At 28.6% G+C, this 16,228-nt stretch overlaps 1 protein-coding gene across 3 annotated transcripts in view; it reads left to right on the top strand.

Moving 5' to 3' along the window:
- Nucleotides 1-223: 223 nt before the first annotated feature.
- The window catches only part of Daam (disheveled-associated activator of morphogenesis-like protein), a 39,377-nt gene continuing 23,372 nt past the window's right edge, over nucleotides 224-16,228 (top strand). For 2 of the 3 annotated variants that reach the window (XM_083083754.1, XM_083083750.1), the window contains exon 1: nucleotides 224-667. The gene's annotated coding sequence lies outside the window, so the exon portion shown is untranslated. Of the gene's footprint in view, nucleotides 668-8,361; nucleotides 8,658-16,228 lie in introns of those variants that run through there. The other variant, XM_083083755.1, reaches the window with a different exon arrangement.

The raw sequence follows: 16,228 nt of genomic DNA, 5'->3' as shown, positions 1-16,228 counted from the left end.
TAGTAATATATTTTGTAGATATAAACGATTAATATCTATTTTACGTACGCAAGCTCGCTCGAAATTTTCGCGCCATAGCATCGCCTCTTGCGTCTCGATATCTCGTTGCGTTCAAGAAATCGATTCAGCCGGTACGCGCGCACGAGAAAAGGCTCCGGCGCGCGCCGTCGCGTCATCTTGACGACGACGACGACGTCGACGTCGCTGTGACGTCGGCGCAGTGCGTCGTCGCGTAATAAAAGCCGCTGCACCGGGTCGACGGTCCCGCCGATGTCAGGCCAGTGTCCCGACTTTTCTCGGCTTTCGCGCTACGTGTCTCGCCTCGTCGCTGACGTCGGCATCGTTATTGTCACGATTCCATCCTATCGTTGGCCTCAGCCTCTCATATGATCGCATAAAACCTCGTTAAAAGCGAGGGAATCTGTCGCGTCGTAAATTTAAAACGTTGGCGAGAGACCTAGTGCGCTGAAACCTCCATCGCCCGTTCAGCTCGCTGACGACGCGCGATGTCGTCGAGCGATGCTGTCGAAAATGCACGATGTTGATCTTGTGACCACCATGGTGTGAGAAGCCACCGGGACATGTGCCTTCTTGCTCCCTATTGATCGGCGCGTCCTGACCGGCGCGACCAGAAGATTTGCACATTTCACGACTTGTACGAGACCCGGTAAGATTCTTTAATCCCTTCGTGATTTTAGACAGCCATTTGTTTCTTGAATAAGTTGCTCTATTAAATACATATAGAATTAATTGTATATTTCATAAAAAATGAAATAACGTCACAGCCTTCTAAAGCGCGTATTATATATAAAAAAGATCGTATTGCAATGTTAAAACATTGGAAATGTTAAAAATATCGTATAAAGTTAGAACACGTATGTAGTTAAATATTCTCATAATACATATTCTATTAATAAAAATATTAACATATTTAAATTACAATTATATCCTCTCGATGCTTAATAAGCAGTTATCTTGCCCGGCGAGATGAGTTATGTTATTTTATTCATAAAAAATTAAGTGTGATACATTTGCATCATCTAATCATAAAAGCGACTATTTCCTCTGATATAAATATAATTCTTATTGTAATTGCTATTATTATAGCATAATGATAAAAATAACAACGTTGTAATAGGTATCTTTTCCCGTATACTATTTTAATCTATAAGGAAAAATATAACTATTAATTTTATAATTTATTTAATTTTTTTAAAAGTATTTATTTTGTACATTATTTTACTGTCTTTTATAATTCTTTTGCTTATTTCTTTCTGAACGGTTTATTCGCGAAGGGGATAGCTTGCAGAATGTTCCTTACTTATCATGATTGCTCTAAATATCTCCATAAAGAGAACCTCTTTTAATTAATGGTTTCTGAAATTATAAGCTTATTGAAGTTTTCCTCAATTAGAATTATATGAAAGTATTAGAATAAGATTGTAAAAAATTATTTAAGCTTTTTATAAACTATATATCATATTTAATCCTGACACATATTCTCAAATAAAAATAAATTATTTATAAAATATTTACTTAATTCTAATGGAATAAATAGTTGCATAAGTTATTGTATTAAAAAAAGATAATATTCTTATAAAAAATACTTTTTGATAACTTTGAAATTGCAATCTTAAAAAGGTTCTCGTTGACTATGAAAAATTCCTTGCTTTCAAATAATTTTTTCTCGAAAGAAATTATTTGTATATCATTAAAAGCAATAAAACTTTTTGAGGAAATAATAATAAATGAAATATTCTGTAATCAAATCTATAAAATAAAATTATAAATTTATATTATACTATCTCTAAAAAAAAACTATTTCTTATAGAACTTTCTCTTATATTATTTAAGCCAACTTAGATTTCTCATTATTATTTTTCATATTTCATTTCATATGTTATCCCAAATTCCATCCTATCAGTATTTTTGATTATAAATACAATTTTAATTGATCTATTGTTTCTTAAATAATCTAAATATTATATATACACTTCTTCAATTTTAAATTAAATGTTTTATAATTGATATTTAAATGTTTTATAATTGATACAACCTGGCATGTGAAACTAACACGATTAGATTCAGTGTGTTTCAACGAGCACGCGTTAAAATTTAAGTCGTTAATGAATAAGGTAAATAATATAGTAATTGACACACATGTTGGGCGATCCGGAAAAAATTTACTCGTTTAGTCTGTGCGCATGCGCCTTTCTGTAGTTTGCAATCTGTAATGTTGATGAACTGTGACATCTGTGTCGTGGATATTTAGTCCCAAGCATTCGAAAGTTGCCAATTGTTCCGCATAGGTGCGGCAGAAAATTAAGTGTTTGCTAATAGAAAAATTGTCTCTCAGAATTTCTTATTAATTTTTAATCGACATATTTCACTCCCATTTGATTTCATAATCAAATATACTTTTAATCATATATCTTAATTATGTCATTTAAAAACAATATTACGATAAAATATTATTAAAAATAATATCATTAATTAAATATATCACAGAATACTCATTATATAGATATAGAAATATGTTAATAGCAATTATTTATCGAAATATAACTGATTTAGCGAGAAATGTAACTCATCTTATCTTTGAAAACAAAATTAAAAAAATTTTTTTCTATTGCTCAGCATCCGATAGAGATACATCAAACTATAGTTTATGGCAATACAAATGATAAATAGTGCATTGTGAGAAAGCTTGACATTTGAAAATGTCAGTGACTACCTACGTGAATTCTACATGTGGCCTTATGTTGCTTATTGTCATATTATACTGACACTCGGCATGGGGAGCTGAACAATTCAAGTTTGTCCAATGCGTGCATCATACATGCAATCCATCTCCGCCTTTTTCTACTTCGAAATAATGAAGATAACGCAACATAGACATTATTACATTATAGAATTTTATTGATTATAATTTAATATTATAATCGATATTTGGGACCTGTTGCAAAACAAAATATGAAGTTTTAGGAACATACATATGTATATGTGTATGTGTGATTATTTATAATTATTTCGATAGAACCATAAGGCAAGATAGAAAACAATTTTTTGAACGAAAAATTGATATATAAATAATAATGATATATATTTGCGAAATATATATTAATTTAATCAATAAGATCGTATCAGTTAATTAAACTTTCGATACATCTCATGATTGTCAAACGCAAGAGACATTGTGTCATATATATTTGAATATAATTATTGTCGTTTCAATTGAATACTACAACTGTTATCATATCAAATAGAAAAAAAACGAAATTTTTGTAATCTATGTAAAGTTTATTCTTGAAGAAAAATTAAAAAATTTGTTTATATGTTTTAAATTTTTGAGGAAAATGTATAAATTATCCAGGATATCTCTTATCTAGATTAAAAGAAACATATGTTCCTCCATGGATATTTTAAATATGTATTTGGAGAAACGATTTTACAGGAAACCATATAAACTTTGCAGTGGTTTCCGTCCATGTCCAACATCTTTTCCCTCTTATTCAAACTATTTTCGGCATCGCTGCACTGATACATCGCAAGGCTAAACTCATGTTTTATTACGCATCGTCCTATATTATTTTAGATCTTACACTTTTTGTCATACCATAAAAATATACTTTATCATGACTATTGTTCAGTCATATAACTCTCGGAGGAAATATTATTTTCATTATCTTTATAATGAAACTGCGAGAAAAATTAGAACAATAAAAAATGATTCAAAATATCTCACGGAAAATATCTTGATAAATTTTCCGATAAAGTTATTCCTCATCAATCATTTTGATTTTTACATATATATAATAGATAAAGTCCTGAATTATATGCACTTTGAATCACGTTGCACGTAAGTTAGGGCTCCATCCATTATAATACATGTCAAAATTATGGTGTAACCTCTTCGAAAGGTTTACCAATATATCTTGATAGTATAATATTTTCGAAACTCATCAATATTTTAATTTTAATGATATCGCCGCATATATGATTAAGAAAGAAAGCAGTCCCATAAGAATTACATGACATATTTTGATGAGTTATGCTTGAAATCATCATTCGTGGAATTCCTGCTGTAGTAAGATAATAATAAATGAGAAATGCGAACTAACGAGCGTTATTTAAAACTTAATGATTACCCATGATAAGAATCCAGACGTTTTTTTGAGCGAGTTGCTAACAGAAACAGGAACGAATTAATAGTAGGAAAAACTAGCAAAGCTGCATTCTAATCAATGTTCATCTATTCGTTAGCGAAATAGCACGATAAAATCGATAGCTCCACATCTCAACAAGAGCAAAGAGCGCCATGTGGGCTATCGACCACAGCTGTTAACTCCCTGTGCGCATACATCACGCCCTTAAAGCTTCTTTCACACAAGATCTCGTCTGCGAAGAGGAAAACTGATACAATTGTTGGGAATCTAGGGAACGATAATCTTAAGTTTTTTATTATGCGATTTTTTTATTAAATCCACAAATTGTCGGACAATTGATATTCAATGTGTATATAATTGAATTTTAAAAAATGGAATGATAATAGATATATAAATGCTTGATTATTGGATGTAAGAATGTATAAAAAATATTTAAATATAATATAATTAAACACGTATCTAAATAATAAAATAATAAATATAATTTTGTATAATAATCTAATGCAAAAACATTTTTGTTACCGCACAAATAAATAAAATACAAATTTAGTTGCAATATTAAACAGATGAATAGAATACAATCACTTGATATTATAACTAATAATATAAAAGTTGTATAATCACTTAAAAAAAAATTATGATTTTATAATGTCTCTCATAAAATGGAAAACCTATAGTCACAATTTTATGTATCTATGCGGTAATATGTAAAGTAACAGTCACATATACGTAAGTAATAATAACACATGCCTTACGGCTCCATTAAAAGGTTAAGGTCAATGTAAATAGGCTCGTAATTCATTCATACCGAGTATCGATTACAATCTATTCACATGAGCTCCCGAAACTTTCTTATATGATTTTTTTCGTAATCTTTTCTTGTGTGCACGCATCCTAAGGATGAATCCTAACACAACGTCTTAAGGATCTCATTTCCGAATGAGTCAGAGAATCCGGATGATGTCTGCCAAAATACTATACGCGTACATATCTAAGTTATTGATCGTGATTATAACAGTGAAATAATGTCATTTAAAATATGGAAGCATTAAAAATGAATTTGTTGTAATTTTTTTTTCTCGTAAATTAAATGCGCATCATGCTATTTTATTTTTAAAAATATTTTTCATATATGTATATGTTCGTTATTACATAAGTATTCAGTTTCAATATCACAAGAAGAATTTTAAATTCAAGAACAGAAATTCAAATCTTCCATGATTGAGAGTATTTTAAATTCTATTCACATCTTAATCGTGGACCGAGTTGACTTAGTTGCATTTTTTTATTGTAATTAACGAAAAGATATTTTATTTTATAATTAAGACAGTTATTAATATACAATAAAATTTCAAATGTCTTATTTGTACCTTTCAGTATCTCATACTTTTATATTACTTTTCCCACGTTTGGATATATTGATTTCGATCGAACAATTTTTTAATATGTTTGAATTATTTTTATAAAATTTAAAAATATTTTTATCAAATATAATTTCAGAAAAATAAATTTTCATTATTATTCTACATTTATTGATATTCTTTCTGTTTACAAATTAATATTACAATTCGATAATGCGTGATTATATCGATAAAATAGAATTTATTCTTCTGACTGCTGATAAAAAAGAAAAAACAGACCTATTATATTAAAAATTAAAATCATAATATCATAATATAATTTTCATAATACGTACATATATTAGCGTTGTTTAATAATTATTATTTATTAATTAATAGTAATTAATTAATATTACATAAGATATTATAATTCAAATCTTCAGTTATATCAATGATTATTATAATTGAATATAATAATGAATCAAAATGTAATATAAACATCAATTAGTAATACATTTTGTTGACCATAATTGTCATCGTATTTACAATCTCTTTTCTTTTTTTTTCTTTCACTTTTTTTCATCTTAAAAGTTGTAACCGTAATAAAAAATATAGTTTATCCAATTATAAAGTCCAATTATATGAGAGTATATATCGAATTTTATATAATATAAACAAAAATATAAACAAAAATATTTTTTAAAAGAAATAAAAGCAGAGCTATAAACTAAATAAACATATGTATAGAAGAAAACATTATTTTATTTAAATTTACTTTGCAAATCTGAACTTCTTATAGAAACATATCGGAAACAATTACTATAATAATAAAATAAAATTGCAACGTGCATATAATCTCATTTATTATCTCTTTCCTTGTTGAATAGAATAATTATTATGAATGCAACGAAGAGAGAGAGAGAGGAAAACATCAAAGCGATTGAGAAATATCATAATAGTCTTGTTTGTATTAATTGACTATCCTATCTAAAGCGATCATTATTGTAATTAATATGCCAGTAAACTTATATATTATGTATGCAATACAAGATTCAAATGTTATCACTACACGAAACGTAAATTACAACTCTAGAAACAGCATAGTCGCTTGGCAATTGGCAGCAATTGACAGCAATTAGGACTAAGAGTCGGGATGGTCGTGATTGCACATTATGCCAATACAGACCGACAAAGCTCACGCTTTGAATTTTGAATATGCAAGTAATTGATCTCCTCTCTCTCTCTTTCTTGTGATTTAAAATTGATAATTAGCTGTCATATTGTTGCTCTGAATATTGTTGCACTGATGCATGATGTAAATCAATATCCAAAGATACATGAGCACGTTACATTGTCATATTGAATGTCGGATGCGCATCGGAAATGCAATGCTAATTTAATGCATTCTTCCATGTTAAACTGATATTTATGAGCGCGTACATTGTAATTAGAATTGTTTAACGGTTTATTAAAGAGGGATCAATCATAAATGCACTTCGTTATGCCAAGTAGATAATTAACATTGCATTAAGAAACGTTTATAATAACAATCGAATGTATAAACGAGTAAAAATTGTCTACTTTTAAATATATAAGAAAGATAAACAATATTTAAAAAAAAAACTGTAATTTTTGTTCCTCATATAGAATTAAAATTTGGTGCGTTTGATACTTATATATGTTGAAAATTAAAAAAAAATTATAATTCTTATAAATTATTTTATTTTTATTTATTCTATATAAATTCTTTTAAAAATATTCGTACTGCTCGAAAGATCAAATAAAAAAAAATCAAAGATAACGAAGGTAGAACACAGCAGTAAAAATATACTATTATTTTGATATCTGAATCTGCATATCTAATCTAACATGTCTAGTCAAACATCATATAAAATATGAAAGAAATATATACCGTATCTGAAGGCAATGGGCCGGCTGATGGTAGTGGTTTAGAAGGGAGGAGGGGAGAGGAATCTTGGACAGATGTTTAATCCATAGTGCGAGGGTCCAGTTCCCCCATGGAGAATCGTGCCAAGAACTACCCTCCGTCAACGATTACTACATACGAACGCAGTATTGGCAGCATTGTATCCACGACAATAGTCCCACTATTGCTACCTTAAACCCTCGTGAGCTACGCTTATATATAAGGGCCACGCGACACGTGCTCACTCACATACACAAACACATACATTACATACACGTATATTGTATGCCCCACGTTCTGAGCAAAATTTGCCGGAGATTCTCTTTGGCTGTCTCGGTGTTCGGTTTACCACGTGGATGTCTCTCGCCAGTGAAAATGTGTGAAAAATATCTCGCAATCAATTGCAAAACTGTAATATTTTATATTATCAATTTATAGTTAATATTGATATTATCGTGTACGGCTTCTCTCGATCGACAAAACATGGTTATATTCATTTTTTTCGCATGACAATGAAAACAAAGTCTACAATGATGTACACAATGATAAGTATAATTATATAAAATAAAAAGTGAAAAAAAGTTTGTGATGGTGCAATTAAGATTTAAAGTGAATTTTTTGTTAAATTAAATAGGATGTTATTATTCGCGAGTGATATGTGTTGCTGATTATTATAAAACAATTCTAAAATTGTTATATTAATGATTATTAAATGTGTGCACTTGGATAAAAATGTGCCAGAGATGAAAATTTAAAAGAGTACAATATATGTTATATAATATATAATATTATAGTGATAAAATTTTCTGATTGATAAAAAAGTGTGCATTTAAATATGAATATTTTGATAACAATATCAACATGCTAAATCAATATCCTATTTGTTTGAAATAGCTTTACTTAATATATAAAAGAAGGAACGATAAATCGTGCGATATAAAAGGAAATGTCAGTTTTATATTTGAACAGCTGCATTTCTCTGATAATTTGGAGCACATATTATTTTATGATTCGTAGCAACTAGGGGATTCAGATATATTTTAAAAGAACAGATTGTGTATATGTCTAAAGTGATGATGTAATAATGGGCGCATAGCACTAACAATAAGAGAAATTTCTCGCGTTGGGACCCGACCTGACAATGAGACAGGAAGAGAAAAGTGAGAGAACGACGGATAGAGAACATTGCGTATTCTGAGTTCACCCCAGAGCAATATTTAATGTGTAAGTATATAGTGTGCGTGATTAACAGTTATTTTCTAATATAAACAGATATATACTAGGTAGTTATCAGTCAGAGAATGACAATTGTCAACCGGAAATAACCAATTCTTTCATCATCAACACTCTAGAATAGTCGTTAAATTCATATTTAATGATGCATTTAACTGTCATATTATAACACATAAAATTTATATGTAAATAAAATATAGTATACTAACAGTATATTTTATTTTCTATCACTTAACTTGATTACTTATCAATATAAAGATATCGCAATAATTTCTCTCTCGCTCTCTATTTCTCTCTATTTCTTTTTTTTTTCTCTATCTCTATCTCAAATAATTATATAATAATTAATGATGAATATTTGATAGAAATTATTTTTCAAAATTAATTTTTTCGAAAAAATTTAATATGGAAAAGAAATTATTTTAAATTTCCAACTAATTCTTACGTAATATTATTATGAGAATACTATTATGAGAATTACGCTATTGTCACCATTGTATCTCATATGTGTGTATCTGAAAAAATGTGAAAATTTAATTTTAATTTCTCTGTTTTATAATTATTAATTATTTTTACTAGTAAATATAATTATTATGATATTACAAGAAAAAGGCATTAATTATTAGCTATTAGCATTTGCATTATACAAAACAGCTATAATTTTTCTTGTAACTATATTCTAAATATTACATAATTATATTACGTAATTATATAACTATTTTCTCTAATTGCAAGATACGAGTGCAAGCTTTCCGCACCGAGGAATATTTATTACGGCGGAAACTTATTAACGCAAAATATGAAATTATCAGTACATCTCGTAGCACGCTAATGGCGCTAGCACGCACGTGCTACGCGATACGCTTTAAGCATCTGCCAAAAGCTTTTTCATTCCAGACACTAAATGCACGCTACGTACGTACATATGTATGATGTTTTATTTGCGCTTTTTTCCCCGAGATTTGTACAAAAAAAAAAGTATTTTTAAACCGGTAAATTACAAGTCGTTTGAAAAACGCTTATGTCGAAAGTAGAAATGATATGACATCGTAATAATTAATATATGCATCTTTCCCCAGCAACAGATTCAGAAAAAAAATTATTGGATATGATTAATTTAAAGAATGTAGAAAATAATTAGAGAGCTAATATTACACAGTTTGTTTTTACTGAAAGAACGAATTGCATATTTTTTCAAACAAAATACATTGTATTCGAAAATAATTAAAAACTCAATTATTTTGCCATGTTCTTGAGATATAATTTATTCAATTTCTTAATTTAATAAAGAGCATATTAATGTATATGTCCGTGCGTGCATACGTGTATGTAATTTTCTATATATTTCTTTTTAATTTGACTCAAAATTTACAATTGTATAGAGTAAAGAATTAAAAGCTACAAGAACAAGATGTAAAGAATTTTTTTCTAAGTGCATCTAAAGAATTCTGATCTATAAAATTTTTATTGCTTGAAATATAACAATTAAATTTAATGATGTGATCTAAGAACAATTATTTTAATAAATTGAATAATACAATCTTACACATAATGAAATGTAATTAAAATTGTAAAACATATAATTAAAATTACAAAACATAGTAAACCAGCCTACTATTATAAATAATTGTAAATCGAATAAATAATAACGTAACCGGGTTTCTTGCGATTCTGTCTCTTTTTCTGTCAATTTGGGTCGACCTTAAATATAGAAAATCTTGGGTATTATCGCGGGCAGAGGCAAATCGAGTGACACGAAGAAACGGGATAGTTACAAGTCATGTAGTGAATATTGAATGCGCTTGAACACTTGCCAAAACTTTTGGGTCGCTTTGTTAGAACGAATTTTCGAAGAGCAGAAGAAGATTGATTTTTAACTGCTTTATAGCAGCTGTTATATAAACATAAATATATAATTCATATGTACAGATGTATAGATATACATATATTGTATAATTATGAATTAGCTAAAAAATTGTTTAAAATATGCTGAAAACACAAATTATTTCCACGAGCATTGACAAGATTAATATAATAATAAAGAAGAGAGAAAAGAAGAGAAAAGGAGAATGGAGTTTTAGATAGTGTAATAATTAGAGCAGTATCTTGGTTTGATAACGAATAATTTAATCGAATGCAAGAGGAAGAATTTACGAGATCTCTAGGTGCGGTATAAATGCATTCATATTTCTCATATACTAGGTCAGTGGGACCAGCTATTTTACGATTCTTGTTGTACTAAGCTCCGCCAATCTAGGCAAGCGATTTTTTCCGGCGCTCTTGCTGCATTCCGATTGCGATTCGATTGAAAACCTCATGTATAAGAACGCGCTACTTCTCGCGAGTATTCGCCTTTTTTTTGCTGCACCACCCGGTGAAAAGCGATGAGTCGCGATGGACGATTAGAACGAATGCTGATAAGCGATCAGCCGCGAATTTGCCATAGTCATGCGAGCATATTATCTATATTGATAAACTCACATTGCAGTAATAAATTGACATGCTGTTCTGTAAAAGTTGCGAATGTGGAGCTCGCTTGTTGCTTGGGAGTACTTTTGGCATACTTCTATGGTGATAAGGAGATTGCACATTCTATACGCTTAAACCTAAAGGAGATATCTAAACTCGTATAGAACGATCGAATTGCGCAATAGATCTAGGCAATGGGAGAAGTGTTACACGAGACTAGTATATATAACATCTATGGAGAAAAATATTAGCATAAGAAAACAAAATTTATTATGCATATACAGATTTAACTTATTGTATTGATTTAGTTATAAGATTTTTATTTTGTATAAACATCTTGACAAATTTTAAAAATTTATGTGAATTATAGAGTGATTAAAAAGAAAATACAAATGCTTTGTCAAAAATTAGAATTAATTTTAAATAAAAATGTTTAACTAAAATTTATATTAAATATTTATATTAAATGTTTAAATAAAATTTATATTAAATAAATAATTTTAAATAAAGTTTATTATAAAAATTTAATATTATATATAAAAAATATATAGTTTTTTATATGTATGTATTAATGTATTATATAAGAATCTCAATATCATATGATGGATCATTTAATTAATATTATTAATAAGATATGCATAAAATCTATTATTTATTAACTGTTATCTTATAAGTGTTAAATTGCTTAACATCTTATGAATAAGTTTCAATACTTAACCATTCAATAACCAATATTGATGATCAATTAAAAATTGAAAATATGTTATGACATTTTTTGTATAAACTTAATTTCAAGAATCACTGGTAAAATATTTGCATTTTTTAAAGCTTATCTTTATACTAGCATTCTTAACTTATAATACTTCTCTATGAAATGTATAATTTTTCTATGAAGAGAACAATATTAGAAAAAAATTATTTTTATAGGCAAATAATTAGAATCTTTATTCTAAACTCTTTGACAAATTTAAAAAATGATAATATGAGGATAAGTTGTCTGAAAACGGCGCAAATATTCATAACAATTATTTATGTGCTGAGAAATCATAATTAGTCGCTTTCTTTATATGCTTGGTCGCATGCCAGTTCTTCTCCACGTTTAGCGAATTAAAATGCGTCCCATATCGTCCCATATCGGACCAGCACCGTTAACATGTGTGCGTGTGTGTCTGTCTATTAAATTTATTCTAAAACGCACCTCTTGGGTTAGTATGTCACGATTTGTCGTCAGATGTATGTATGCAAAGCATGTTGATTTCTGGGAAGGTTACAGCTCGTTTGACAGATAGCTCTTTTTCTGAATCAAAGCATTAACGAATTATTAAATATTTAAAGTTTTAAATAAAAACATAAGTAATATTTTGAAAATCGTGATTTTTAAATATTCTAATTTATAATTTCAGAATGTGCCAATTAATAATCAGAAAATTTCTTGCACATAAAATATTTGAATATCTCTTGATTTAAATTAATATTAGATTTTTGTTTTTCGAATTATTTAAAATCTATTATGCTATAAATTGATAATTAGGAGCTTGCAATATCGAACAGAGTGGCTCATTCCTTTATTTAATGATTGTCATAGGAATTCGATGATTAAATAAGATATATAAAATCATTAAATATTACCAAAGCTTAAATAATGTTTTCGATTTTCAAAATCATGTTTTTCGCAAACGAAACTTTGTGTAAAGAACAATTTATTGTATGTATCTTTTTTATATTTATTTATATATTCTACTAATTATATTAAATATAATATTATATATAATCTTCTTATCAATTTTATAGTCAATGATTAACGATTTTATTTATTGTAATTATAAGTAAGTAACTTATTTTTACAAAAAAAAATGTTTAACATTATTTACTTCTTGAGGATCTACCATCTCAAAGCCTACATGATTTCAAAATCATCAGCATTTGTTCCAGACTGTTGTTAGACATCCTTACAAATATGGCCATGGTTGAAAAGTGCAAAAGTGTGTAACACGTGAAAAGATAGTCAAGGATGTTTTGTTGTATAATTAGAAAACGGTATAACACGAACGAGAAAGGAATGGCAAAGTAATCCATGAATGAACTTACGCAGCTGCAAACGTACCCACGCTGAATACTAGACAAGCCCCGATGTCATAGAATTCTATCTATAGGAGTTCGCGTTAGAATATATATAATGATACTTAACGGGACATGAAGTATAAGCGACTAATATTCCAGAAACGACGCGTGAATTTTTAAATGATCTTCCTTGACAATCTGCATGGGTAAGAATGCCTTAGAAAGCTATACTGTACAATTTAAAAAATATCTAAAGAAACGTGTGTGCGTGAAATTTACATATTTATTAGTATTATTAATTAAGTTCATCATATAATCTAATTATTATACATTATTGCATCTAATAATTTTATATTGAGTGCTTAAAACTGTGTTTAATTTTACCTGAGTAGATTCTCAAGTTAAATGAAATTAAAGATTGATTATCTTCACTATTTTCTAATCTGCACATCCATTGATAATCTATCTACATTAACATTCTACCAAAGACATGATGATGACAGACCGCCCGGTGACGTGTCACGAACGTACTAAAGTCGAAAGCCAGACAGAGGGGACGATATATCGCTGCGACGGAAGGGATAGGAAGATACTGCATAACGGGTCTTCCTCAGTAGGTCGATACATGCAATAGTTGACATCGATTAAGCCGCCGCGGAAAATGCATTTATATGTGTACATTCCATTCTCCATAATTTCACGTCGTTTTCTCACCCACGATGAGAGGCCACCCACCGAAAAACGGCGCGTTAAAGAGAAAAAGAAAAAAGATTCGATGGTGACAAAGAAAAAAAAATAAATCTCATTAACTTACACCTCACGGATCACTTTCCTTTTGACATATATTGCAGAGGGTACATTCTTAAGTAATATATGCTTTAAATTAACCCTCTACAATATATGTGTCAAAGGGAAAGTGAGGTGTAAGTTGGAATCAAGATTTGCCGAAAAAAAATATCAATCGCGAATTTGGATGCTTTTATCAACGTTTATCGTGACTCTTTTCATCGAAATATTGGAAATCATTCATTTCTTCAGTACTGCACGTAGCATTCTATACAGGACTGACAAATCATTGTTGTATGTAAATGATGATGTCGATGCGGATGTTAAACTTGCAAATTGCCAGCGAAACATATCACGAGCAGACGAACTTACTATAGTCACTGCCAAGCAACGGGTTACGACAACTCGTGGACACTTATCACGCATCCTTGAATTCTTTTTATACTTTTCGCGAATATATACTTCCGGAGAATCTGATTATATTATTGCAATGTGAAATTGAAATCTGTAAAGAAAGTTAATTAAAAAAGTTAATTAAAAATAATCAATGACTGAGAATTTCATACGTTAAAATCTTCCGTTTCTTGAATAAAATGTTATACTTTTATTTAGGTTTTGATAGATTTTTAATTCTGAAATCTGATTTTCTTAAGAAAATAAATAAGCTTTTTACAAAAATTTTATTATACTAACCGATATAGTAACCGATATATTCTTTCATGTAAAATTTTTGGATATTAATAATAATAATTCTATGTATCTCCTTTATCTATAAAGTATACAATTTTGTTATTTGCTTCAAAAATTGTTTCAAAAATTTGCTTCGCTTCAAAAATTAAAATTACCGCTGAAAGAAAAACTTTTCGAGAAAATATTAGGGACATATAATCTTTTTTTACAAAATGGAATATCTTCACAAATCGTTTTTTAGCTGTAGATCTTGCTAATCGCTATATTTATTTATACAAATTATTAAATATACATTTCTTTACGTATAAATATTATTTATCTTTTATATGAAATATATAATAACTTATCACAATCATATTTTCTTTTTAAAAAAATCAATTTTGCTATTTATACATAATTACCGAATTAGATATGCTACGTTTTATAAAGATGCTTGAAAATCGCATTTCGTTCTCATGTTAGATCATTCCGGAAATATGATAAAAAAGTAGTCCCGCATGTTCCTGCGGAAGCGCGGAAAGTTTCTCTAGTTTGTTTTCACCAGCGATGTATGCCAAGTAACATTAATGCTGAATGTCCCACAGCTTTAAAACATTATATACATTCCTACGATAGAACAAGTAAGAACCAATGCAATCGATTAGCTTCAACGCTATAGCGAACAGTGCCGCGTGAGTGTCTCTATCTATTCGAATGAGTGGCAAAGGTATGCGATAAAGAAACAAATGTCAACGACATGACAATTCAATCTTATATGCCATGCACATAATAAAAAAGTAGACATTAGTATTAATAATAAAGAGTGAACGTTTTTTAGATATATTCTGAAAGTTTTAGATACTTTTAAATACATTCATACTACTTATAATTAATAAAATTATAAATAATAAAATTAATAAAAATTTTTTTGTTGAAGAAATTGAAAGAAATATTTTATATATTCAAGAATAAGATATATTTATAGATTTTGAATTTTATAATTTATTAATTATATAATTTATTTTCAGCGACTTTCGGCCCGATATTTTTCTCGCCTACAACATTACAGGGGGGAAAGAGGGATAATAATTAAATAAATTCTCGAATTGAGAATTATTTAAATTTGCTTGGTATCGTACCAAGAAAATTTGTGCCCTGTGCACACAAATAAGTTTCAACGAAAAACTTATTTTCTCGTTGAACTTACGCACTATCATCCGCGTTTAGCTCTTATGGCCTTTAAATTTAAGTTTATGTTTTAATACACAGAGCCTAATTTCTTATAGTTATTTATAATTTATTTTATTCTATTTATATAGGTACAAATTTATATGACATTAAATTAAATTACAAATTGGAATATTAAGTGTTTACGTGCAGTGAATTATATTTGAAGAAAGATTTTTCAAGATTCTGTTAATCAAAAAATATATCGAAGATAGACTTGTAGTCAGAATAATAATAATAAATGTAATAGAAGTCCAATGAGAATGGAAAATAAAATATGCTGAATGATTTCATAATAAATTGGTCGATGTTGGACTAGAAAAGTATCCAAAGTACCGGATAAGTATTGT

The sequence above is a fragment of the Camponotus vicinus genome, unplaced genomic scaffold, assembly GCF_025532165.1.
Source record: "Camponotus vicinus isolate PSW18456_S1 unplaced genomic scaffold, iyCamVici1.0 SCAF_12, whole genome shotgun sequence".
Lineage (NCBI taxonomy): Eukaryota > Metazoa > Arthropoda > Insecta > Hymenoptera > Formicidae > Camponotus > Camponotus vicinus.
This window is presented reverse-complemented; position numbering and strand designations above follow the sequence as displayed.